Genomic DNA, 24,859 nt, shown 5'->3' on the forward strand with positions numbered 1-24,859 from the left:
TCTGTCTTCCCTGTGAGGGAAGGCACCTTGGGTATCTTCTTGGTTATATCTCTAGGGCTTAACAAAGTGTTGGGTGTTTAGTAAAAGCTCAATATTTATGTTTTAAACTTTTAGTCATAGAGAAGAGATATTTGGGGAGAAGGTGAGTCATTCTAAGAATTATTACCACTTCTCCCTCCTAGAATGATTTTTTTTACCAGTTTGTTCCCACAGTGCTTTTCTTAATGCACAGAGATGGAAAACAAAAATGGATTTATTTTTATGTAGATTGTTGAGTGTATTTAAGAGTCAAGAAGTGATTTAAGAATCAAGAGTTGGACAGACTCCTAGAAGCCCACTAGGGTGAGCGAGCTCACAGTTTCTGGTTTAAATTTTTACTACTTGGGTTTAAATTTCAGTTCTGCCATTTGTGAAATATACGACTCTGAAAAAGTTATTTAACATTTAAGAATAGCTGTTTCCTCATTTCCAAAATTAGAAAAATAATAGTACCAATTTAAAAGGATTTTTGTAAAGGTTGTTACTTATTTGCTTGGGATTCAAGCTACAGTAAATGAGGTATAGTCCTGGATTTGACCCTATATAGCAGTATCATTTCATTTTTAGAACCTCAGTTTAATAATGTGAAAAATAAGAGACTTGGCTGTATGATAACATGTGTTCTATTCATTAAAAAAATCTTGCAATCACTGTCTCTCAGTTTCTTGACTTATACACTAATAAGATTGAACTGAATTAATCATTCTTAACTTGGATATGTGTTAAAATCATTCAGAATAATAATTCATATTATTACCTTCTTTTCCATTTCAAGACCTACTGTGTTGGAATACATCTCAGATCAGGACTCAAGAATATGCCGTTTTAAAATTATTTTCAAATGATTATATTCCTGTTTGGTTAACTGGTGATTTGGAGCTTTCCATTTCTAATGTTCTGTGATTATAAAATTGTCTCTTGACAAGGAGATATGTGGGCACATATAAACTTTAATAATAAGCAATTTCATGGTATCAAGAAAGTTAATTCACAATTTCAAGAAGGAAAGAGGAGTCAGTAGTATTCAGTGCTATAGAGAGTTTAGATGGCTTTTGCATTGGGAATCTATAAACTCTGGAGGATAATATTATGGAAATGATAGAAGCGAAAGTCTGATTGCAGATGAGTAAGGAGTGGAGGACAGGGAGGGAGTAGAACATATTCATAGATTACCCATGTGAGTATTCCAATCTCAGGGTGAGTGCGGAAAAAGAAACTATAAGAAAAACTTTTTCAAAAACTTAGTGAAAACTTCTGTAAATATAAAAATAGAGAATAAAGGGTACCAACTTTCACCTTTTGATATATGCTGAATTAGATACTCTAGTGGGCCCCATTTCTACAAAATAGCTAGGTCTTGCATCTGATATCATATACATCAAATTGTACAATAAAATATACAGGAAATTGTCAAGGGGAACAGGAACCTGCACTCTTTGTATGGCGAGACCGAACTTTCGTGATGCCAGTATTGTCAATATACTGGTATATTGGTATATTGTCAATATACCATCTTTGCAATATACTTCTTGTGCTTCAGCTTTCCTGCACCAGTACTTGCAACAGTGAGCTTGTGGTTTGTCTTCTAATAGGATGAACATTTTGGTTCACACCAGCACTACTTTCACTTACACTTTTATCATCTCCAGTATTATCTCCGCCAGCTCCACAGAGAGCAGAGCTAAAGCTCTGATTCAGTACTTCAGCACCCAAGGTTCCCATATAATGACTGTTTCACTTTTCTTCTGGGCAATAGCATTCATGTACAGCTCAGCTTCTAATGTAGAGTCTATGGGTTGGGGAAATGTGATCTCAGTCTTTCATACAAATGTTGGGTCCATCTCGAACTCCATTACCTATAGTCTAAGCAATAATGATGTCAATTTTCTGCGAAGAAAACCCTAAGAAGAACTTGGCAGCAACAGAATTTGTGTGAGGAATTTGGAGGACTGTATTGTTCTGCTGATTTCGTTTGGGTTTCTTCATGGCTGGATCTTCACCTTAATCAAATGGAAATGGAATATATTTTCTACTTTGATTCAGAGTCTTTTCCTTCCTTTCATCCTCCTTTCCTTCCTTTTTTTGCTTTCTTTTCTTTCTTTCTTCTCTCTTTCTGAGGTTTCTCAGCATTTCCTCTCCCTTCTCCTCTTAACTTTTACAATTGTAATTATGTAATTGCAACATTAAGGAAAATAGAGAAAGTACTATTACTCTGTCTTTGCTATGTGGAATGATATCTACCTCTGGGGCAAATATTGCAGATTCTGTAATAAATTAATAGAATAATATCACAAAATATCTATCTACACACTAAAGCAGTATGTCTAATAAGTTGAGAACTTAGTGCTGAGTATGTCCTTGGTGTCAGTAATAGAATTCATAGGCCACAGACACAGTTTCAAATTTGCTCACAAAAACAAAAGCAATGAACAAGAGCTTTTGTGATTTACTACTTTCATTCTTTCCTGATTTCATTAACACATGCAAAATTTTTGCCAACTTCTGTTAGTCTTTAGAAATTATTAGATGAAAAAGTATAAAATGGTGTCAGTGTAAATGTGTGTTGAAAATAGGTACTATGATGAATGCTGCCCTGTTTGGTTTGTATTAGCTTCTCCAGCATTAGTCTGTCCTTCATAGTTTTAAGTATTCTTTGTTAACCCTATTATACTACTTGACACAGTTAATCTTGAAAAAGAATTACTTCTCTGCTACTCCTAATAGATTATGAAATCCTATAAAACTCAGACTCTTTTTTTTAAATCTTTGTATTCCTGGTGTTTGACACAGTTTTTGTTTGGAAATCATTCAGTGTTTTATACTCTTAATATTGCAATGTAAAATAAATTATAATACTTTTTGCTTCCAAAACATAAAAGCTGGTGTTTCAACCATTCAGTATGAAGAAGATATTGCTTAATATAAAATTCTAAGAGATATTTAAAATGCTTAAAAATTCTGCAGTGTCTCTCTTTGCATCTAATCTTAGTGATTTTTTTATTTAAAAATTTCAGAAAGTCAATATAAATCATACATATATATTTTATTTCTGTGGTTTTAGAGCATGAATTCATTAAAATCATTTTTAAAGTGGCTGAGGTTTCATATTTTAAGGCATAAATAAGATATATTAAAGTATTTGTTAATTTCTGACAACAAACAATTCCACTTTGCTTTGACAATGAATTAGGTGAATGTTTGTCTTAGAGATTGTTTTGAAATAAAAAGTTGATTTTCAACTGTTAACACATGGCAAGCATATTATTTTTCTCATTCCCAAGAGAAATTTTGCAGTGGAATAGAAAGCAAGGAATTTTATTGAGAGTAAATGAAAAAGCTGAAAGAAATTAAAGAGTATTAGAATGGTAAGAGATGTTTTATTAACATTAGTAGAAATTTCTGAGAATATATCTCTAGGGCTAAGGTAGCTGGTTGACTTAAAAATATGCTGTTGATGTATTCCATTGGGTAAAAGAAAATTATTTTGAAAACCTATCTCAGAAGTCCCAATACTTCCCAATTTATCCAACCACAATATTTATATTGTATTTATTTTTACTAAATCTGTCATATCTGTACTAAAGCAGATTAACTAGTGTACCATGTAGAGATTTGTAGGCTACATTAAATTTTCAGAATAAGACAATATGGAAAAGATTAAAAATAACTTCAAAGTAAATACCATAACAATACTGTCTTTCATAATTTGGCCTCTATCACAGCTCCAGCATTTTCTCTTGGTATACTGCCTCCTTCTAGCCCCTCCCTGCAAAAAACACACTTTCCCCCCAAATATTCCAACTATCTCCTAACTTTGCATATTTGCTTTATGTCTTCCCCTTCTTTGAACTCATTTGTTGCTTCATCTTAGGTAATAATACTGGGATGACTGAAAAATATGCAAAACGTCTCTGAGTGGAAATTTCTCATATGTCAGCCTGCAGGGGATTTTCTCAGGGAAAATTAAATGCTTAAACAGAAAAGGGAATGATCCAGTATGAGTGGGAAGTATAACATACAAAAAATAGACACATTAGAGCCTCAGCAATTTTTATTAGTAGAATATTAATCTGTAAAAATTGTTGTGGAATATAGAGGGGCTACTTGCACTCCAAGAGCAGAGGATTATAAGGGGATACTTATACTCTGCTCTTGGAGTTTCCCTCCGTATGGAGTAGGAGCATTAGTGCAATCACCTTGCCTTTCTCTAGCCTTTACCTGATTGGGAAGAACATTTACCTTCTCCTTTTTCATTTGTTGTTCAGTCACTCAGTTGTATCTGACTATTTGTGACCCCATGGATTGTAGCATGCCAGGCCTCCCTGTCTGTAACCAACTCCCGGAGTCCACTGAAACCCATGTCCTTTGAGTCAGTGATGCCATACAACCATCTCATCCTCTGTCGTCCCCTTCTCCTCCTGCCCTCAATCTTTCCCAGCATCAGGCTCTTTTCAGATGAGTCAGCTCTTTGCATCAGGTGGCCAAAGTATTGGAGTTTCAACTTCAGCATCAGTCCTTCCAATGACTACTCAGGACTGATCTCCTTTAGGATGGACTGGTTGGGTCTCCATGGGACTCTCAAGAGTCTTCTCCAACACCACAGTTCAAAAGCATCAATTCTTCGGCACTCAGCTTTCTTAATAGTCCAACTCTCACATCCATACATGACCACTGGAAAAACCATGGCCTTGACTAGACGGACCTTTGTTGACAAAGTAATGTCTCTGCTTTTCAATATGCTATCTAGGTTGGTCATAACTTTAGATTTACATATAAATTCTACCATGACTTCAAGAATAGATGACCTTTAATTTATGTGAATTTTTTTGTGGAGAAGAACTAGAGGGATAAACCCCTCAAATTGTTAACAACATTGAGATCTCACCAAAAGATGATAGTTTAAGAAAGTACAATTAATAAGGCAACCTAACCTGTTCGAGGGCTTCCCTGGAGGCTCAGCTGATAAAGAATCTGCCTGCAATGCGGGAAACCTGGGTTCAATCTCTGGGTTGGGAAGATCCCCTAGAAAAGGGAACGGCTACCCACTCCAGCATTCTAGCCCAGGAAATTCCATGGACTGTATAGAGTCCATGTGTTGCAAGAGTCAGACCCGGCTGAGAGACTTTCACTTTCCGCCTGTTTGGAAGCATCAGAAATTTACTTTTGCTCCTATGCTACAGAAATACTTTGATTGATTGAGATGTTACCTGGTGGCCCAAAGTAATTAAAATATTGATATCATTCATTGCACAAAAGAATTAGATTTGTTCCAGAAGCAACTATATTTGAGACCCTATGTTCCCTTAATTAATTTTATGACAGAAAACAGATGGACTATTAAATAGAAAAAATTCAAAAGCTTTCCCAGACAGCACATCTCTTTGGGACTGTCTGAGAACAACTGGAGTAGAGATTCAGACAAAAAAAATTAGACAAGGGTGCCCATTCTCACCACTACTATTCAACATAGTGTTGGAAGTTTTGGCCACAGCAATCAGAGCAGAAAAAGAAGTAAAAGGAATCCAGATAGGAAAAGAAGAAGTGAAACTCTCACTGTTTGCAGATGACATGATCCTCTACATAGAAAACCCTAAAGACTCTTCCAGAAAATTGCTAGAGCTAATCAATGAATATAGTAAAGTTGCAGAATCAATGAATATAGTAAAGTTGCAGGATATAAAATAACACACAGAAATCCCTTGCATTCCTATATACTAACAATGAAAAAACAGAAAGAGAAATTAAGGAAACAATACCATTCACCATTGCAACAAAAAGAATGAAATACTTAGGAGTATATCTACCTAAAGAAACAAAAGACCTATATATAGAAAACTATAAAACACTGATGAAAGAAATCAAAGAGGACACAAACAGATGGAGAAACATACCGTGTTCATGGATTGGAAGAATCAATATTGTCAAAATGGCTATTCTACCCAAAGCAATCTATAGATTCAACGCAATCCCTATCAAGCTACCAACGGTATTTTTCACAGAACTAGACCAAAGAATTTCACAATTTGTATGGAAATACAAAAAACCTCGAATAGCCAAAGTAATCTTGAAAAAGAAGAATGGAACTGGAGGAATCAACCTGCCTGACTTCAGACTCTACTACAAAGCCACAGTCATCAAGACAGTATGGTACTGGCACAAAGACAGAAATATAGATCAATGGAACAGAATAGAAAGCCCAGAGATAGATCCACGAACCTATGGACACCTTATCTTTGACAAAGGAGGCAAGGATATACAATGGAAAAAAGACAACCTCTTTAACAAGTGGTGCTGGGAAAACTGGTCAATCACTTGTAAAAGAATGAAACTAGAACACTTTCTAACACCATACACAAAAATAAACTCAAAATGGATCAAAGATCTAAATGTAAGACCAGAAACTATAAAACTCCTAGAGGAGAACATAGGCAAAACACTCTCCGACATAAATCACAGCAGGATCCTCTATGACCCACCTCCCAGAATATTGGAAATAAAAGCAAAACTAAACAAATGGGACCTAATGAAACTTAAAAGCTTTTGCACTACAAAGGAAACTATAAGTAAGGTGAAAAGACAGCCCTCAGATTGGGAGAAAATAATAGCAAATGAAGCAACAGACAAAGGATTAATCTCAAAAATATACAAGCAACTCCTGCAGCTCAATTCCAGAAAAATAAATGACCCAATCAAAAAATGGGCCAAAGAACTAAACAGACATTTCTCCAAAGAAGACATACAGATGGCTAACAAACACATGAAAAGATGCTCAACATCACTCATTATTAGAGAAATGCAAATCAAAACCACAATGAGGTACCATTACACACCAGTCAGGATGGCTGCTATCCAAAAGTCTACAAGCAATAAATGCTGGAGAGGGTGTGGAGAAAAGGGAACCCTCTTACACTGTTGGGGGGAATGCAAACTAGTACAGCCGCTATGGAAAACTGTGTGGAGATTTCTTAAAAAACTGGAAATAGAACTGCCATATGACCCAGCAATCCCACTTCTGGGCATACACACTGAAGAAACCAGATCTGAAGGAGACACATGCACCCCAATGTTCATCGCAGCACTGTTTATAATAGCCAGGGCATGGAAGCAATCTAGATGCCCATCAGCAGATGAATGGATAAGGAAGCTGTGGTACATATACACCATGGAATATTACTCAGCCATTAAAAAGAATTCATTTGAACCAGTCCTAATGAGATGGAAGAAACTGGAGCCCCTTATACAGAGTGAAGTAAGCCAGAAAGATAAAGAACATTACAGCATACTAACACATATATATGGAATTTAGAAAGATGGTAACGATAACCCTATATGCAATACAGAAAAAGAGACACAGAAATACAGAACAGACTTTTGAACTCTGTGGGAGAATGTGAGGGTGGGATATTTCAAAAGAACAGCATGTATACTATCTATGGTGAAACAGATCACCAGCCCAGGTGGGATGTATGAGACAAGTGCTCGGGCCTGGTGCACTGGGAAGACCCAGAGGAATCGGGTGGAGAGGGAGGTGGGAAGGGGGATCGGGATGGGGAATACGTGTAAATCTATGGCTGATTCATATCAATGTATGACGAAACCCACTGAAATGTTGTGAAGTAATTAGCCTCCAACTATTAAAAATTAAAATAAAATTAAATTAAATTAAAAAAATTTTGCTAGGAAGAATGTTTGGTGAAACAGTTTGTAAATTCTACAGTTTTATAGAAGGCAGTGTATATATCATTACTGCATTTTACTAACAGAGACCAGTCCCTTGGGTGATCTTTTTGAGACCTAATTTGTTTTGTTTTTTTTTCCCATTGATTGCCTAATGCACATAAGGCCAAATCTTGAGGCATTTGTAGACCTTTGGGAATTAGCAGTTTTATATTTCTAAGCTCCATCTCAATATCTGCAAACAACGTCAAGATCCAGTCTTTGAACGGTACTAAATATCTTAAGGTGAGTGGATATCAACTTCTCAGCAGTGACAAAGTTCGAAGTGATGCCGGGATTGGTTCTTTTTAAACACTCTAATTAGTGTTTTTTTCCTTCATGATATTAGGTTAATAATATAAAATAGTTTTTCAGTACTTAATATATACCAGTTTTTTAATAACCTCTATTAACTAAAAGGATCTTAGGAGACAGATTTTACAGATGAAGACATTGAGTCACAAGTGATATAATTGCCCTAAATCACACAAATCTTAAGTGGTAAAACCAACACATGATTTTAGGTAGACTGAGCCTTGAGTGACGTTCAAGCTCTAATCACTATGTTACTGTATTCTTTATTTTTTGAGATTATATTCATTCAATTTTTCAATGACTGCAAAAAGACATACATTGCAAGACAAGCCAGCTGTTCTGAAAACTTTGCCTGGAGAAAGGTAATCCTGAACTTTAAATGTACTTGTTTGCTTCTTGTCAGTCCATACACTGGATGACAATTTTCTTGATCTAATTACCCATTTTCTGCAATTCAGTTTCAATATTTCCTATCAGATGCTCCAACGAGCCAGTTTTCACAGAGCCCAATTATTTTAAATCTCTCTTGTTCTGAAATCTGTTACACTGGCTTGACTAAACACTAAAGGATCTTTCTTATGTAGATGTAAATTGCTAGCAAAATGGTGTCCTATTTCAGGCAGAACTGGGAAATGAAATTCTAAATTATCAGACTTAAGTTGCTGGGCTGGGCTGTTAATTGTCATTGTTAAAGTTTAAGAAATTGGTGAGAATATATACATGTGGAAAGGTCAGAATGATCGACTATATTGTTATTGTTGTTCAATCACTAAATTGTATCAGACTCTTTGTGACCCCATGGACTACAGAACCTCAGGGATCAGCAGCATTTGATGACCTCATCCTCTTGTTGCTCCCAGTGCTTTTCTGACCAGTTTATCGCAATTGGTATTCCTAAAACAGCAAGAACAGAGTTGACATAGTTGCTAACACAGCTCCTTCTTAAATCTGAATCCGGAATTTCTGTTATTCACAGCTTCTAATATGCATGAAACTCTTGAAAATTCTTCCAAAGCCACTGTAGAAATGCCTGGAATCTCCTGACTGCTTTGCTTTTTAAATTATAATTTAAAAAAAAAATTTTACTTTTCATGGTTAAGGAGAGTGTCCTTCTTGATGAGACCCTGGAACAAACACTGCTTTTCTTGGTGAATACACTCCTCTACTTTCATTACATGGGTAAGGGTGCCTGTTACTTTGGGGAACATTGGCAAACACAGGTAAAGTAAACTCAGAACATATTTTGTAAGTGTAAGAATCACAGATGGTAACCCAGTGGTATAAAGTTTTCAAATCTCAGTACAAGTCTTTGTCTTCATAGCTACTCTTTTTCTAGTTGAGGAAGCAAAGATTCAGAGACGGTGACTTGCTTTAGTCACACAGATTCTATACAAAGTGCTCTTAGCCCATTCTTCACACTCCGTGTGTCATTATACAATCACAGCATTTAAGATTTGAAATTGACAAAGATTTTGTTCTAAATCATACTGATGTTTTATAACATTTGCTTTGGATAAAGATACAAATAGGAATATCTCTTTTTCACAATATTTGAATTCTATGAAGAATTAAGCTTCATTCTCTACTCAAAAGATTAAACCTTATGATTTATACTTTCTTGACAAAAATACCCACTTCACCAGATCCCAAAGAGACAAACATCTGTTTTCCCAATAGTATTTGAGATTTGGGTATCAAGCCAATTTTGTTCTTCTCTCTCAAATAAAGTTACACCGTAGAAAGAATAACAGGATTTCCCCCATAACTATAACTCTCTATTCCAGATCTTGCAACAAATTAGTTTAGGAAAATGTTATTAGTGTTATGCTATCTTTCAGTGAGAGAAAATAGCAAATCAACATCTGCCCTAGATAGTCCTACATGAAAAAGTAGGATTTTGCAAGAAGAGTTTTCTTAGATTTGTGTTGTTAAAGAAACAAAACTTTAGAATTAAAAAAAAATTAATTAGGCATACAGACACATACACACACATATGCAAACAGTACTATCCATAGAATTCTCCATACCAGAATACAGGAGTGGGTAGTCTTTCCCTTCTCCTGGGGATCTTCTCAACCCAGGGTTGGAACCCAGGTCTCCCACATTGCAGGTGGATTCTTTGCCAGCTGAACCACAAGGGAAGCCCCCAGTTATACTGTTCAGTTCACTTCAGTTCAATTGCTCAGTCGTGTCTGACTCTTTGTGACCCCATGGACTGCAGCACCCCAGGCCTCCCTGTCCATCACAAACTCCTGGAGCTTACTCAAACTCATGTCCATTGAATCGGTGATGACATCCAACCATCTCATCCTCTTCATCCCCTTCTCCTCCTGCCTTCAATCTTTCCCAGCATCAGGGTCTTTTCAAATAGTTTTCTGGAGGTCTCCTTTTTTGCTCTTAATTTTCTCTTCTTGCTATCCTGAGCCTTCTTTCTCATGTCTCCCCTCCTCTTTTAAAATTCTACCTTCATTCTGATTTCTCCACATTTGTTAGAAGTATTTAATAAGGAAAAGAATAACAGGGCACTAAGAGAAACCTAAGTGGATTGGCAAATGGATAAATTTTATTAAATGATATTGTGACATTTATATTGGTATCTTCAAGGTATTTTGGGCTTCCCTGATTGCTCAGTTGGTAAAGAATCCACCTGCAATGCAGGAGACCCCATTGGATTCCTGGGTCAGGAAGATCCCCTGGAGAAGGGATAGGCTACCCACTCCAGTATTCTTGGGCTCCCCTTGTGGCTCAGCTGGTAAAGAATCTGCCAGCAATGAGGGAGATATGGATTCGATTCCTGGGTTGGGAAGATCTCCTGGAGAAGGGAAAGGCTACCCACTCCAGTATCCTGTCCTAGAAACTCCATGGAATACAGTCCCTGGGGTTGCAAATGGGACATGACTGAGCAACTTTCACTTTCACTTTTCAAGGTATTTTTACTTACATTCAGTTTATTGGTAAATTGTAGATCACTATATTAATATCTCCAAATAAGTGAAGAGTTACTACATATATATTGCTTTTCTCATTCTACTGGACTCCATTATAGCACAACCTAATAATGGGCTTTGTTTACTTGACAGATCAGCAACTTGAGTCTCAACATCAACAGGAATATCTCGACAGGGAGAGAAATCTTTTTTGGTTCTGACCTCTGGACAACCCTTCCTACTGGTAATGATTTTAGTATTATTTGGGATTAAAAAAGGAATTTTAGTCAGTTTATGTCTGAGTCTCTTAAAAAACTGTGCTACTCAACCCAAAATGAATGTTGGTCTGAATAATAAAAACCTCCACTTTAGTCTTAATTCTGTTCAGACAAATGCAGAGTATCTACCTGGAGATGCTTGAATTTCATGGTCTTTGCTAATCTGGTTACTTTGAGCTTTATCCTGGCAACTCTGATTCTCTTTTCTTAAGTTTTATCTAATTTTCTCAATTCAGAAACATTTTTTTCCCTCATATGTTCTTTATTTTTCTTTTCCATTGTTGTTTACTATAGGATATTAAATATAGTTCCCTGAGCTATACAGTATGGCATAGTTGTTTATCTATTTTATGTTTAATAGTGTATGTCTACTAATACAAAACTCCTAATTTATCCCTCCCCTACCTCCATTCCCCTTTGGAAACCACAAGTTTGTTTTCTATGTCTGTGAGTGTGTTCATTTGTGTCATACTTTAGATTCCACATATAAGCGATTTCAAAAGATATTTATTCTCATGTGTTCCCAAAGATAATGACCCTGTGTAATTAAGCCTTTTAATTAATACATACATTGAGCACCCTCAGCATGTTGTGGAAGGTAGAGAGAGAAAATAAGCTGAAGCAAAGTTACATAAATTTTTGTTTGTGATGAAACAGAATTTGTTTTTATTTTTCATGCAAAATAAAAGCAAATTCCGTATCACTCTATGTACAGAATTTTTTCTCCATTGATTCTATTTTCATTCAATGAAAAGTTATTAAGCTTGATTCTTTTAGGTAATAAAGAATGCGTGCACTGAAAGCAGGACTCTTTTTCCCCTGATTCCTCTTTAGGAGAAACTAAGTCAGTGAAGGAGAAATCCCCAGTTCTGATAGAACAGCGTTGAGAGAGAAAGATCAGTGCAAGTTTGGCCTCTGATTACAGATAGCAGATAAGAGCCAGGAATGAAACACTGATTTGTTGATGGCTCAGGAAATATACCTGAAAGCTAATCTTACTTCTTTGCTGGTTCTTGAACAAGAAAGTTTTAAAATACAGTCTAAGAACAGCCTTTGGCACCATATTTCTGTTAACCACATCTGCTGACAGAGGATGAAAAGAGTTTCCTGGCTTAACTGAAGTCTTCCATCCAGAGAATAATAGAGAGATAAGTGGGAGTCTGAATTGATTAAAGCCATTGATTACATTTTTTTTGGTATAATATACAATCTCTTTAATAAGTTTGTTATGTTTCTAAATTCCCTGTTTTAAAGAATATTATGATGACTCATATAGATGGATTGAGAAATCAAAAAGATAGTGACTTTTATTTCATTAGAGCTAGATTAGAAGCCACGTTTCAACCAAATTTGAAGGTTCTATTCATATATGTCAGAGAAAGGGATGAGCAATATTCTTTTAAGGATATTAAAGAAAAACTAATTAGGTCTTGAAAGTTTGTACTTTTTTTTTTTTCCAAAGTGAGGTACTTATTGGCTTAAGCCTAGGAGTAAAATGAAAAAGCTATGACCTATAGGGGGGTATTTGAGTGTTGGGTGGGACCAAGGCTCTAGGCTATACTTCTAATCTTTGTCTTTGAGTGTTTGTTTGTTTTTGTTTTTTGGTAGATTCTTATGCTTTTTTACTTAATTTCTTTTAATTGGAGGATAATTGCTTTACAATGTTGTGCTGGCTTCTGCCATACAACAAATTGAATCAGTGATAGTTACATGTGCATCCCATTCCTCTAGAGACTCCCTCCCACCCCAGACACTTTAAGTCATCACACAGTGCCAGGATGTGCTCTACAATGCTGGCTATACTAACTGAGAAAGGAGCATTGACATATATACACAACCATGTGTAAAATGGATAGCTTCCTACTAGCTCTCTATTGTACACATGAAAGCAAAAGTCACTCAGTCATGTCTGACTCTTTGCAACCCCATGGACTAGACAGTCCATGGAATTCTCCAGGCCAGAATCCTGGAGTGGGTAGCCATTCCCTACTTCAGGGGATCTTCGCAACCCAGGGATTGAACCCAGGTCTCCTGCATTGCAGGCAGATTCTTCACCAGATGAGCCAACAGCAAGCCCATTTTACATATGATAGTGAATATATGCCAGTGTTACTTTCTCAATTTGTCCCACCCTCTCCTTCCCCAGCTGTGTCCACAAGTCCGTTTTTTATGTCTGCATCTCTGTTCGTGCCCTGCAAATAGGTTCATCAGTACCATGTTCTTGAGCTTTCAAGAGATCACTGGAAAAGATGAAGATATGGGACAGATGAAAGATGGACCCAATCAAGACAGGACCTGTCATGCTGCTTTGGGAATCAGAAAATAACTCTAATGCACCTATTTTGTCTCACTTCTTTCTGCAGGTAACATCTTGTAAGGAATGACTACTTTAAATCATTCTTCAGTGAGTGAATTTATCCTTGAAGGGTCAACAAAATGCCCAGAGCTTCAACTGCCACTCTTCCTCCTGTTCCTTGGAATATATGTTGTCACAGTCATGGGGAACCTGAGCGTGATCTTAATTGCTCTCCATTCTCAGCTTCACTCTCCAATGTACTATTTTCTCAGCCATTTGTCATTCATTGATCTCTGCTACTCTTCTGTCATTACTCCAAAGATGCTGGTGAACTTTGCGTTAGAGAACATTATCTCCTTCCTTTAATGCATGACTCAGCTTTATTTCTTCCTTATTTTTTTAATAGCAGAAGGTTATCTTCTCACTGTCATGGCATATGATCATTATGTTGCAATCTGCAGCCCACTGCTTTACAATATTATCATGTCCCATAGGGTCTGTTTCATAATGATGGGTATGGTATATTCACTGGGCTTGTTTGAGGCCACAGTTGATACTACCCGCATGTTAATCTTGTCCTTCTGTGGGTCTCATATCAGTCATTATTTTTGTGATATTTTTCCTTTGTTCAGTATCTCTTGCTCTAGCACCCACATTAATGAGATAGTGTTGTTTATCATCCGAGGAGTTTATATCTTGTCACCGATACTGGCTGTACTCATCTCTTGTACTTTCATCCTCTCTAGCATCCTCTGTACTCACTCCACCAAGGGATGGTCCAAGGCCTTTGGCACTTGTAGCTCCCATCTCATGGCTGTGGGTATCTCTTTAGGGTCTATAACATTCATGTATTTCAAGAGTCCTTCTAGCAATACTATGGAGCAGGAGAAAGTGTCCTTCGTGTTCTATACCACCATGATCCCCATGCTGAACCTCTTGATCTACAACTTAAGGAACAAGGATGTGAAGAATGCACTGAGGAAGGTGCTTGGGGGAAAGTAGTCACCCCAACAGAGATTTCCACAGAGAGGAAGATGAAGTAAACCAGATGAAAAGTTGTCATGAGCTCTGTGTTATTCCTTTCTCTCTTCTAGATACAAAATTCACTGTTACTTATGAAATATATATTTGTGCTTAAGAAAGTTTGAGGCATTTTGGTCATTTTTTATCAAACAATAAGATTTTCTAATACCCAATATAGTCTTTGGAAATTTTATTTGTATTCTAGGAATAGGATTTAGCAAAAGAGGGAGGGCAAGTGAACAACAAAAACAAAAAAGAATATGTTGAAGATATTAATTTTGAAAGTGCTTGATAAATAAGGAGTGGGTTTAGTGTTGTGTTTGAAAAGAGATAATGTTAACTGATTCAACATCTTGAAGGACAGGAATAGAGATATCTTTAAACTTCCAATGGAAGCTTTTTTTTTTTTTTTCTTGGCCAAAAGCCATTATATAGAAATACTGAGAATATGGATATCATGACAGAGCTGTGGGGGTTGCAGTACTTACAATAAAGAACCACACAAAGGTGAATTGTGGTGTGTGTGGGGAGAGGGGAGAGCATGTTTAGGGTGAAGAGGTGAGGGTAAGAGATGTCAAAGTCAGCCTAGTCTTATCATATTCAGTTAAGACCAATTATAACTAATCTAAAATCTCATGTTGCCTTTCTTTGGAGGCTATCACTTAAGCCATAACTAATCCATTAAAAGTCTAGTACAGTGTGGTTCCGGCTTGGGGTGTTGAACTTACTTTATTTTGTATTAGAATAATCAGTTTAATGAGGGTAGTGCCGTTTCTTTTCTCCTGGAATTGTTATGTATATAGCTTTTTCCCACACTCTATATGAATCATAGTTTTATTTTCATTTTTTTTGGGTCACTTTATGACTTTGCCTGTGTCCACCATTTCCCTCTGGTGCAGGAATCTAGCCCTCTTAGAGATCAGAAACACAGCCTCCTTGGTGGTTCCTTGCCTGGCCACATCATTTTGGCCATCAGTGCATAACTTTCAGCTTATTCACCTTTTAAGTATGGGGGTTTTAGGGGTATATGCATGAAGTGGCTGGGGGTCAAGCTAAATGATTTTTTTGTCTTTGTTCAATGACTTGAATAAGAATATTGAAAAACTTTTAATTGGGTTTGCCACTGGTATGAAGTTGTGATAACAACTAATTCAGTGGATGAAACGATGATTCTCAAAGACCTCCAGAGGCTGGAATGATGAGCACAATTAATGAGATTAAAATGTACATGGGTAATATAATATTTATACGTCTACCAAAATGATGAGAGGAAAAGACTGGTTAACAGTAGAGAACCAATAAATTAAGAGTACAGCTTCTTTAAAGTTAATGTTACCTTGGCTGCAATAGCTGCATTTTAGCAGAGGAAGAAAACTTCAAAAAAAAAAATCATTTGCATTATAATGATTAGAATATTTCCATTTGAATGTAATTCATACAGTGGCTATCACTTTTCAAAGGCTTATGGCTCCTTATGCATTCTGAGGACCATGGAATTGATGAATAAGGGACTTGAAATCATACATCCATTCCTATATTCATTCCCTTGGTTATTCATATAGCAAATATTGCAGTACATACCCAGCATTATTTCTCATACTGGTGATAAAGAGATAAATAAAAGCACAGAAGTCCTTACCTTCATTAGATTAGGTTTAGTATCAAAGAAAGAAAATCAACAAGAAGACACATACGTCTTTTTTTTAATAAATCAGGCAAGGCAAGAGAATATGAGGAGAGGGGATGCTTAGATTCAAAAAAGAAAAAAAAAGGGCAGAAGTGTGGTTATGAAATTTGTGGTAGTTTTTGCCATAGGGCATAACTAGGCTATGAGGAAGAAAGTTGAAGAGAGTCACACTTTTTTAACAATTTAAGAAAACCTTTTTCTCAAATTTCTCATTTCCATACCATCACCATTTGTAAGTGGGCCTCCAGCCTCCATATGCTCATTTCCTGGCCTGAACACAGCTTATATCTAGGAAGGTGAAATTTGGGGGGATGTCATTCTCTCAAGGAGCTATGGCAAATCTCTGTTTTGGGCCTTCTATTCGTTCCCTGTGGCTACTGTAATGAATTACCATGTGAAAAAGAAAGTGAAAATGTTAGTTGCTCAGTCATGTCCTACTCTTTTGTAGGACACCAGGCTCTTCTGTCTATGAGATTTCCCAGGCAAGAGGACCAGAGTGGGTTGCCATTTCCTTCTCCAGGGGATCTTCCCTACCCAGGGATCCAACCCAGTTCTCCACCTGAGCCACCAGGGAAGCCCAATAGATTACCGTACCGGAACTTTATTCTCTCACAATTCTGTAGGTCAGACATCCAAAAGTAACATGAGTGGACAAAAGCCTAGTTCCCCCTAGAGGCTCTAGGGAGAATCCCATCCTTGTCTTTTCTGGCTTCTGGTGGAATTCCTTGGCTTGTGGCTGCATAGCCACAATCTCTGCCTGACTGGTTACATCGCCTCCTCCTGTTCACTGTGAAATCACCCTCTGCTTTCCTCTTATAATCATGTGCTTGATTGTGTTTGGGGCACTCTGGATAATCCATTGTACTCTCCCCATCACAAGATCTTAACTTAGTCACATCTGCACAGTCTGTTCTGGCCCTAATATGTAGCACCCACAGGTTCCAGGATTTAGGAAGCAGATATCTTTGGGGAGATATTTTTAAGTCTTTTCATGGGCCCATGGGAAAATAAGGACCTATGAAATTAACAGAGAATTGTGTGTATCCTCTAGGATTCTCAGATAACTTGTCTTTTACAATAGAATGAAAGAAAAAAAAAAAAAAAGAAAAGACTCAAACTATAAGACATAAAGCCACAAAATATTACTGCAACTCTTTCAGGCAATGTATCTAGACACCTGGAAAAGGGATATTCATTAAGTCCAAGTTATTATCAAAGTGTGTGGATATAAAAAAGATCAATGTCTTTGTTTTATGTTCTACACCCTGGAGGCTCATTAGAGGCATTCATAGCTTTTTCATATCTGTCATTTAAAACAAACTCCAGGACTTTAGGCAGCCATAATGATCTCACTTATCTTTTCTGAGGGTTTGGCTCCTTGGATTGATTTGAAGTAGAGTGTCTTTCATGTTATCTAACCATCTATATTTTACTCAGTTTCTAAGCTAGAAGAAACAGATTCTATATATTATGGTTAGTCAACAAATCCACCTCCACCACTGCCTAGATACAGAATAATTTTGCCCATCCATATGGGTGAGAAAGAAGAACAGACATGAACGGCAGAAGAAAGTGAGTCTCAGAGAATTCTAGGAACTTACTCAGGTCAGTTATTTTGACCAAATGAACAGTACATATGTAAGATGCTTAGTCCTAAGCATCAGTGAAGAGTAGTTCTAAATTGTAAAACTAAGAACAGCAGTTATAGTCAGTGATATTATTATTATTGGAACAGGTTTGGAACGAGAGAATTAAAACACACTACTGAAAAAATCCAACTCTTAATCAACTTTATTAATACATCATTTATGTGTAGACTTTGCTAGAGATCCTTGGATACTTTACAAATGGACTTCATTAGAGAAGGGAGTTCAGTGGTAAAACCCTGATATTTCTGGCAAGCCTAGAACAGAAAAGTTGAGGGGGCCCTTAAATGCTACCATTGTCTTTGATAGTGGTAAGATGATTGGATGACGTCATCAACTCAATGGACATAAGTTTGAGCAAATTCCAGGAGATAGTGAAGGACAGGGTAGCCTGGCATTCTGCAGTCCATATGGTTGCAGAGTCAGACAGTACTGAGTGACTGAACAGCAACAACTAAGTCCCTAGAACACATGCCACAATTATCCTTGAATAGGAAGAGTGCTGGAAAGGTATAATAAACAAAAATGGATTTAGGTTGCTCAAGCCACTTAATGATATAAACTCCTGTCACCAGCAACAGTATAGGAGCATTCACAGAAACATCATTGCTGGTAATATGCTAATACTATCATTGCATCACTGGTAATTAAAGATGAGTTTGGGGGGAAGATTCATGGAAAATATATCTTGGGCTCCCAGGAGATTTCTGACCTGTATAAGGCTCTGAGTCCTTAGATAGGAAGGGCAGACAAGACTATATTCTGTCTATATTGCCAAACTCTGTGGTTCACAACATTTGACCTCTAGAGGGCTGCCACATTTTTAGTTTGGCAGAAGTGCGGTGCTTAGTTGCTCAGTCATGTCCCACTCTTTACAACCCATGGACTTTAGTCTGCCAGGCTCCTCTGTCCATGGGATTTTTCAGGCTAGAGTACTGGAGTGGGTTGTCATTTCCTCCTCCAGGGGAACTTCCCTACCCAGGGATCGAACCTGCATCTCCTGTGTCTTCTGCATTGCAGGTGGATACTTTACCCTCTGAACCATAGTCATTCAAACAAAATAAGCAAACAAATCAGCAACTAACCAAGAAATACAACTATCTTCTACTGTCAGCATCGTATCATATAATTAAAGGGTATTTGGTTTCTCAACCACAATAAAAAATAAAGTGGAAATGATAATTCCCTCTGCCCAGGCCCCGCAAAAAAAGGAATACTTGTATGCCCATGTTCATAGCAGCATTATTCACAACAGTTGAAAGTTTGAAGCAACCCAGGTTCTATTATCAAATGAGTAAACAAAATTGATATGTACATACAATGCAACATTATTTGGCCTTAAGAAAGAAATTATGACTCTTACCATAACATGGATGAATCTTGAAGAGGTTATGCTTCGTGAAATAAACTGAACACAAAAGGAGAAAACTTACGATTTTGCTTATATGTAGTATTTAGTGTAGTCAAATCCATAGAGACGGAAAGAAGTGTGGTTACCAGGACCTGGGGAGAGGAAGAATGGGGAGTTATTGTTTAATGAGCATAGTTTCAATTTCTGGGGATGATGGTATGATGACTGAATAACAATATGAATGTACTTTATGGCACAGAACTGTACACATTAAAGTGATTAAAATACTAAATATGTATATTTTATTACAATCTTTAAAAGGAAAAATAAAGGACAATCTTACATTGAATGTATTTAGCTGCAAGGAACAATGTATTTTATTAGGTTCCTCCAGTTTTTTCTACTGACTGATAGAAATCAGAGTCAAGAACCAGCCTTTCAGTAACCACTGATCTTATTTCACTGTGTTTCAGAATCCTCATAGGTGACATGAAAATATAAAATAAAAAGCTTATTTCGGGATCTTTACTACCCTTGGGAAATATAGAAATAGGCAGGTACAGGGGATGATATGATTATTTTTGAAAAAAAGTTATTAAATACTGAGCACTCTGATAATCTCTAGGCTCAATGGGTCTTGCAGGACCTGTGGATATATCTAATGATGTCCCTACGTTTCAGTTCAGTTCAGTCCCTCAGTCGTGTCTGACTCTTTGCGACCCTATGAATCGCAGCATGCCAGGCCTCCCTGTCCATCACCAACTCCCAGAGTTTACTCAAAATCATGCCCATTGAGTGTGTGATGCCATCCAGCCATCTCATCATCTGTCGTCCCCTTCTCCTCCTGCCCTCAATCCCTCCCAGCATCAGGGTCTTTTCCAGTGAGTCAACTCTTCGCATCAGGTGGCCAAAGTACTGGAGTTTCAGCTTCAGCATCAGTCCTTCCAATGGACACCCAGGACTTATCTTCTTCAGGATGGACTGGTTGGATCTCCTTGCAGTCCAAGGGACTCTCAAGAGTCTTCTCCAACACCACAGTTCAAAAACATCCATTTTTCCATGCTCAGCTTTCTTCACAGTCCAACTCTCACATCCATACATGACCACTGGAAAAACCATAGCTTTGACCAGATGGACCTTTGTTGGCAAAGTAATATCTCAGCTTTTTAATATGCTATCTAGTTTGGTCATAACTCTCCTTCCAAGGAGTGAGCGTCTTTTAATTTCATGGCTGCGGTAACCATCCGCAGTGATTTTGAATCCCCAAAAAATAAAGTCTGACACTGTTTCCACTGTCTCCCCATTTATTTCCCATGAGGTGATGGGACCAGCTGCCACAATCTTAGTTTTCTGAATGTTGAGCTTTAAGCCAACTTTTTCACTCTCCTCTTTCACTTTCATCAAGAGGCTTTTTAGTTCCTCTTCACTTTCTGCCATAAGGGTGGTGTCATGGGTTTAACAAGCTGCAAATAAAAGTTGAATAACGTGCCACCCTCTTGCTTTTTAAGACTAGGAAACTGAATATCATGAGGTTTTTTTTGCAAGAGTTTGTAATATCAGATGAATTTTGATGTTTTACCTTTAGCCAATCAAATAACTCAATCACTGACGTATAAATGTGCACATCAGCCAGTCGAAGGGGATTTGATCTTTCTTGGTAATTACAAGAACCTGTTTCCTAAACAAAGCAAGCAGTGCCAAAGAACTTCAGTCTCTGAGCAGTATCAGGATAAGTGTCCAGTTTTATTGATGGCAATTGTACCCAATCTAATAGAGGACGGTTGGTGATTACCAATGCTGCTAACCATGTGCAATGTTTGTGCTTTATCCAGAAGACTTGCCCTACTGTTCTTTCCACTTGGTTATGTCCACCCTTCTCCTCTCTTATTAATCTCATCTTGTCACTTCCTCCTAACTTGAGTTAGAACCTCCTGCAAGAGTGTTTCCAATCTGAGTTCACCTACCTCCAGTGCAGAAAGCATCAATGGGATTTCCATATGGCTCTGAGTGTTCACTTCCCTGGAGTGCTTCTGGTCGATGTATTTATTACTTGTCTTTATCTTCTTGTACTCCAGCCCACATAAGTCTCCACAAGATAAAAAATAAAAGCTTAGATACAAACCCGGGTAACATATTAAATATTGGAAAAAACATTAGACAAAAAAATCCTACTTCTCATTTATCTTGAAACATGGTTCTCAGGTCAGTAGGAGATAGAGGAAGAGTCCTTTCACCTCCTTAGCCCTGCTTTCTTCCTCCTAGCCTCAGAAGCCCTTGCCAAAGCTACACCTTTTGGAATAAAGAGCCTTCAATGCTGATAATGCTCAATACTTTGAATGACTCTCAAAATGTACAAATCTGGAGACACAAATGTTTGAAAACCTAAGCCTCTCAAACATTTAAAATAATTTTATCACTCAAAGATGAAAAATTTAGAATGAATAAGAAACACACATCTGCTTTTTCTTCTTATAAAGGTAATGCATACACATTATTGTGTGTACTGTGTTCCTTTTGAAAAAAAAAATAATTGTTTTGGGGTATAGTGACTTTACAGGAGAAGGAAATGGCAACCCACTGCAGTATTCTTGCCTGGAGAATCTTGTGGACAGTGGAGCCTGGTGGGCTGCTGTCCATGGGGTTGCACAGAGTCGGACATGGCTGAAGCGACTTAGCATGCATGCATGCATTGGAGAAGGAAATGGAAATCCACTCCAGTATTCTTGCCTGGAGAATACCAGGAACAGAGGAGTCTGGTGGGCTGCCGTCTATGGGGTCGCACAGAGTCGGACACAACTGAAGCGACTTAGCAGCAGCAGCAGCAGCATAGTGACTTTACAATGTTGTGCTGGTTTTGACTGTTCAGCAAAGCTATATATATATATATATAGAGAGAGAGACAGATATTCCCTCTTTTTTGGATTTCACTTAGGTCACTACAGAGCACTGAGTAGGGCTCCCTGAGCTACACAGCAGGTTCTTATTAGTTACCTATTTTATACATATTAATAGTACCAGTCAGGCAGTTTAGTCGCTCAGTCGTGTCCAACTCTACGATACTCTTTGCAATCCCACAGACTGCAGCCCGCCCATCATTAGAAAAGACCCTGATGCTGGGAAAGACTGAAGGCAGGAGGAGAAGGGGATGACAGAGGATGAGATAGATGGTTGGACAGCATCACTGAGTCAATGGACATGAGCAATTTCAGGAGATGGTGAAGGACAGGGCAGCCTGGCATATTGCAGTCAATGGGGTTGCAAAAAGTTTGACATGACTGAATGACTGAACAATAACAAAGACTGAACAATAACAATGAAAGACTACAAAGAAATCCACACAATCACGTCATAATCAAATTATCAAAAGTGAAAGAAGATTTTCAAAGCAGCAAAAGAAATTCAACTTATATGATGGAAAAAGTCAAAGTGTTAGTCACTCAGTTGTATCTGACTTTTTGCGACCCATGGACTGAACCCTGCCAGACTCCTCTGTCCATGAGATTCTTCATGCAAGAACACTTGAGTGGATAACCATTTCCTTCTCCAGGGGATCTTCCCAACACAGGGATGGAACATGGCTCTCCTGCATTGCAGGAAGATTCTTTACTAATTGAGCCACAAGGGAAGCCCTATATGATGGAAACTCTATTTAAATATCAGCAGATTTTTGCAGAACTCAGTAGTTATAATAAAAAGGAAGTCTTTATATTTAAAAAGAAGAGAGACTGAGTTCGACTGCTGACCTTTATACTTTAACTAGAGAAAGAACAACTGAGGCCCCAAATTAGAAGGAAGGAAATAGTAAGGATTAGATAACAAATATATCAATTTGTGAGTAAAAAATAATAAATTAATAAAACTAAGATCTTTTTGAAAATGATAAGCAAATTGGCAAAGCTTCAGCAATAAGCAAATAAAAGGACTCAGATAAAATCAGAAATGAAAGGCAACAATAAAACTGATGCACAGAGGAGGAGCCAAGAAGGCGGAGGAGTAGGACAGGGAGACCACTTCCTCTCCTACAAATTCATCAAAAGAATAACTGAACACAGAGCAAACTTCGCGAAACAACTTCTGATCGCTAGCTGAGGTCATCAGGCGCCCAGAAAAGCAGCCCATTGTCTTCAAAAGGAGGTAGGACAAAATATAAAAGATAAAAAGTGAGACAAAAGAGCTAAGGACGGAGATCCGTCCCGGGAGCTCTTAGGCGGCATTGCTTGGGGTAGGGTCCGGCCCGAGTGCCCTGAGGACAATCGGAGGGAACTTCTGTGAGTTGCCAACTTGAACTGTGGGAGACCAAAAGAGAGAGAGTAAATTAACCGGCCCGAACACACTGCCGGCCGTTCGCAGAACAAAGAGACCGAGAGGGTCCAGAGAGGAGCTCGCAGGCTGCGGACCGGCCCAGCCCCGCCGGAGGCAGGAGGCAGGGGGGAGGGGAAGGTCGCGGCGAGACACAGGGCGGAGGCACCCGACCGGCGCGGGCGGGGACTGGGGCTGGGGACGCGGAGGGCGGAAGGCGCGCGCGCCCGACTGGCGCCAGCGGAAACTGAGTCTGGGTCCGCGGAAGGGAGGGGGCGCACCACACCTGGGTAGAGTGCGCCCACCAAGCCCCTGGCTGCCTGGACCGCTCTGATGGGGAAGGCACAGAGAGCAGGCGCAGCTTCTCCTTCCGCGCTTTTGTGGAACACCCGAGGGCTGGAACCTCGCGCAGCGCGGGCCGCGCTCCATATAGAACAGCCGGGAGCCTAAGCAGCGCAGACGGAGAAAGCAGCGTCAGCCCCTCCCGGCAGCGCCAGCCCGTCCCAGCGGCGCAAGCCTGTCCCCACAGCGCAAGCCCCTCCCTGTGCTGCAGAGCGACAGAACTAGATACCTGAATAAGAGTCCACCTCCGCCCGCCTGTGTCAGGGCGGAAATGAGGCTCTGAAGAGACCGGCAAACAGAAGCCAAATAAACAAAGGGAACCGCTTCAGAAGGGACTGGTGCAACAGATTAAAATCCCTCTAGGAAACGCTGACTACACCAGAGGGGCCTGTAGATATCGAGAAGCGTAAGCTGGAACGAGGAGCTATCTGAAACTGAGCCGAACCCACACTGAACCGCAACAGCTCCAGAGAAACTCCTAGATATAATTTTACTTTTTTCTCCTTTTTTTTTTTTTTTTTAATTTTTTTAATTTTTTTTCTTTTTTCTTTCTTCTCTTTTATTTTCCTTTAAAATCCCCTATTACTCCCCCATTACTCCTTAACTTTCATTTCCACAGACTTTTACGATTTTTTAATTAGGGGGAAAAAAAATTTTTTTTCCTTTTTTTTTTTTTTTCTTTTTCTTTCTTTTTTTTCTTTCCTTTTTCTCTTCTATTTTCTATTTTTCTTTTTCTCTTATTTCTTTTAAAATCCTCTAGTACTCCTCTACTACTCCTTAATTTTCATTTTCAATACACTATAACCTTACAAAAAAAAAAAGAAGAGAAGCCCTATTTTTAAACCGAAGATTATTCTCTCCAATCTTGACTCTCTGTTTTCTACCTCAGAACACCTCTATTTCCTCCTTTCCCCTTCTCTTCCCAATCCAATTCTGTGAA

At 38.3% G+C, this 24,859-nt stretch overlaps 1 pseudogene; it reads left to right on the top strand.

Moving 5' to 3' along the window:
- The first annotated feature begins 13,655 nt into the window (after positions 1-13,655).
- On the top strand, positions 13,656-14,573 carry LOC122706595 (annotated as a pseudogene).
- The last annotated feature ends 10,286 nt before the right edge of the window (positions 14,574-24,859 follow it).

This window comes from Cervus elaphus, chromosome 2, assembly GCF_910594005.1.
Source record: "Cervus elaphus chromosome 2, mCerEla1.1, whole genome shotgun sequence".
In the NCBI taxonomy this organism is placed as follows: Eukaryota; Metazoa; Chordata; class Mammalia; order Artiodactyla; family Cervidae; genus Cervus; species Cervus elaphus.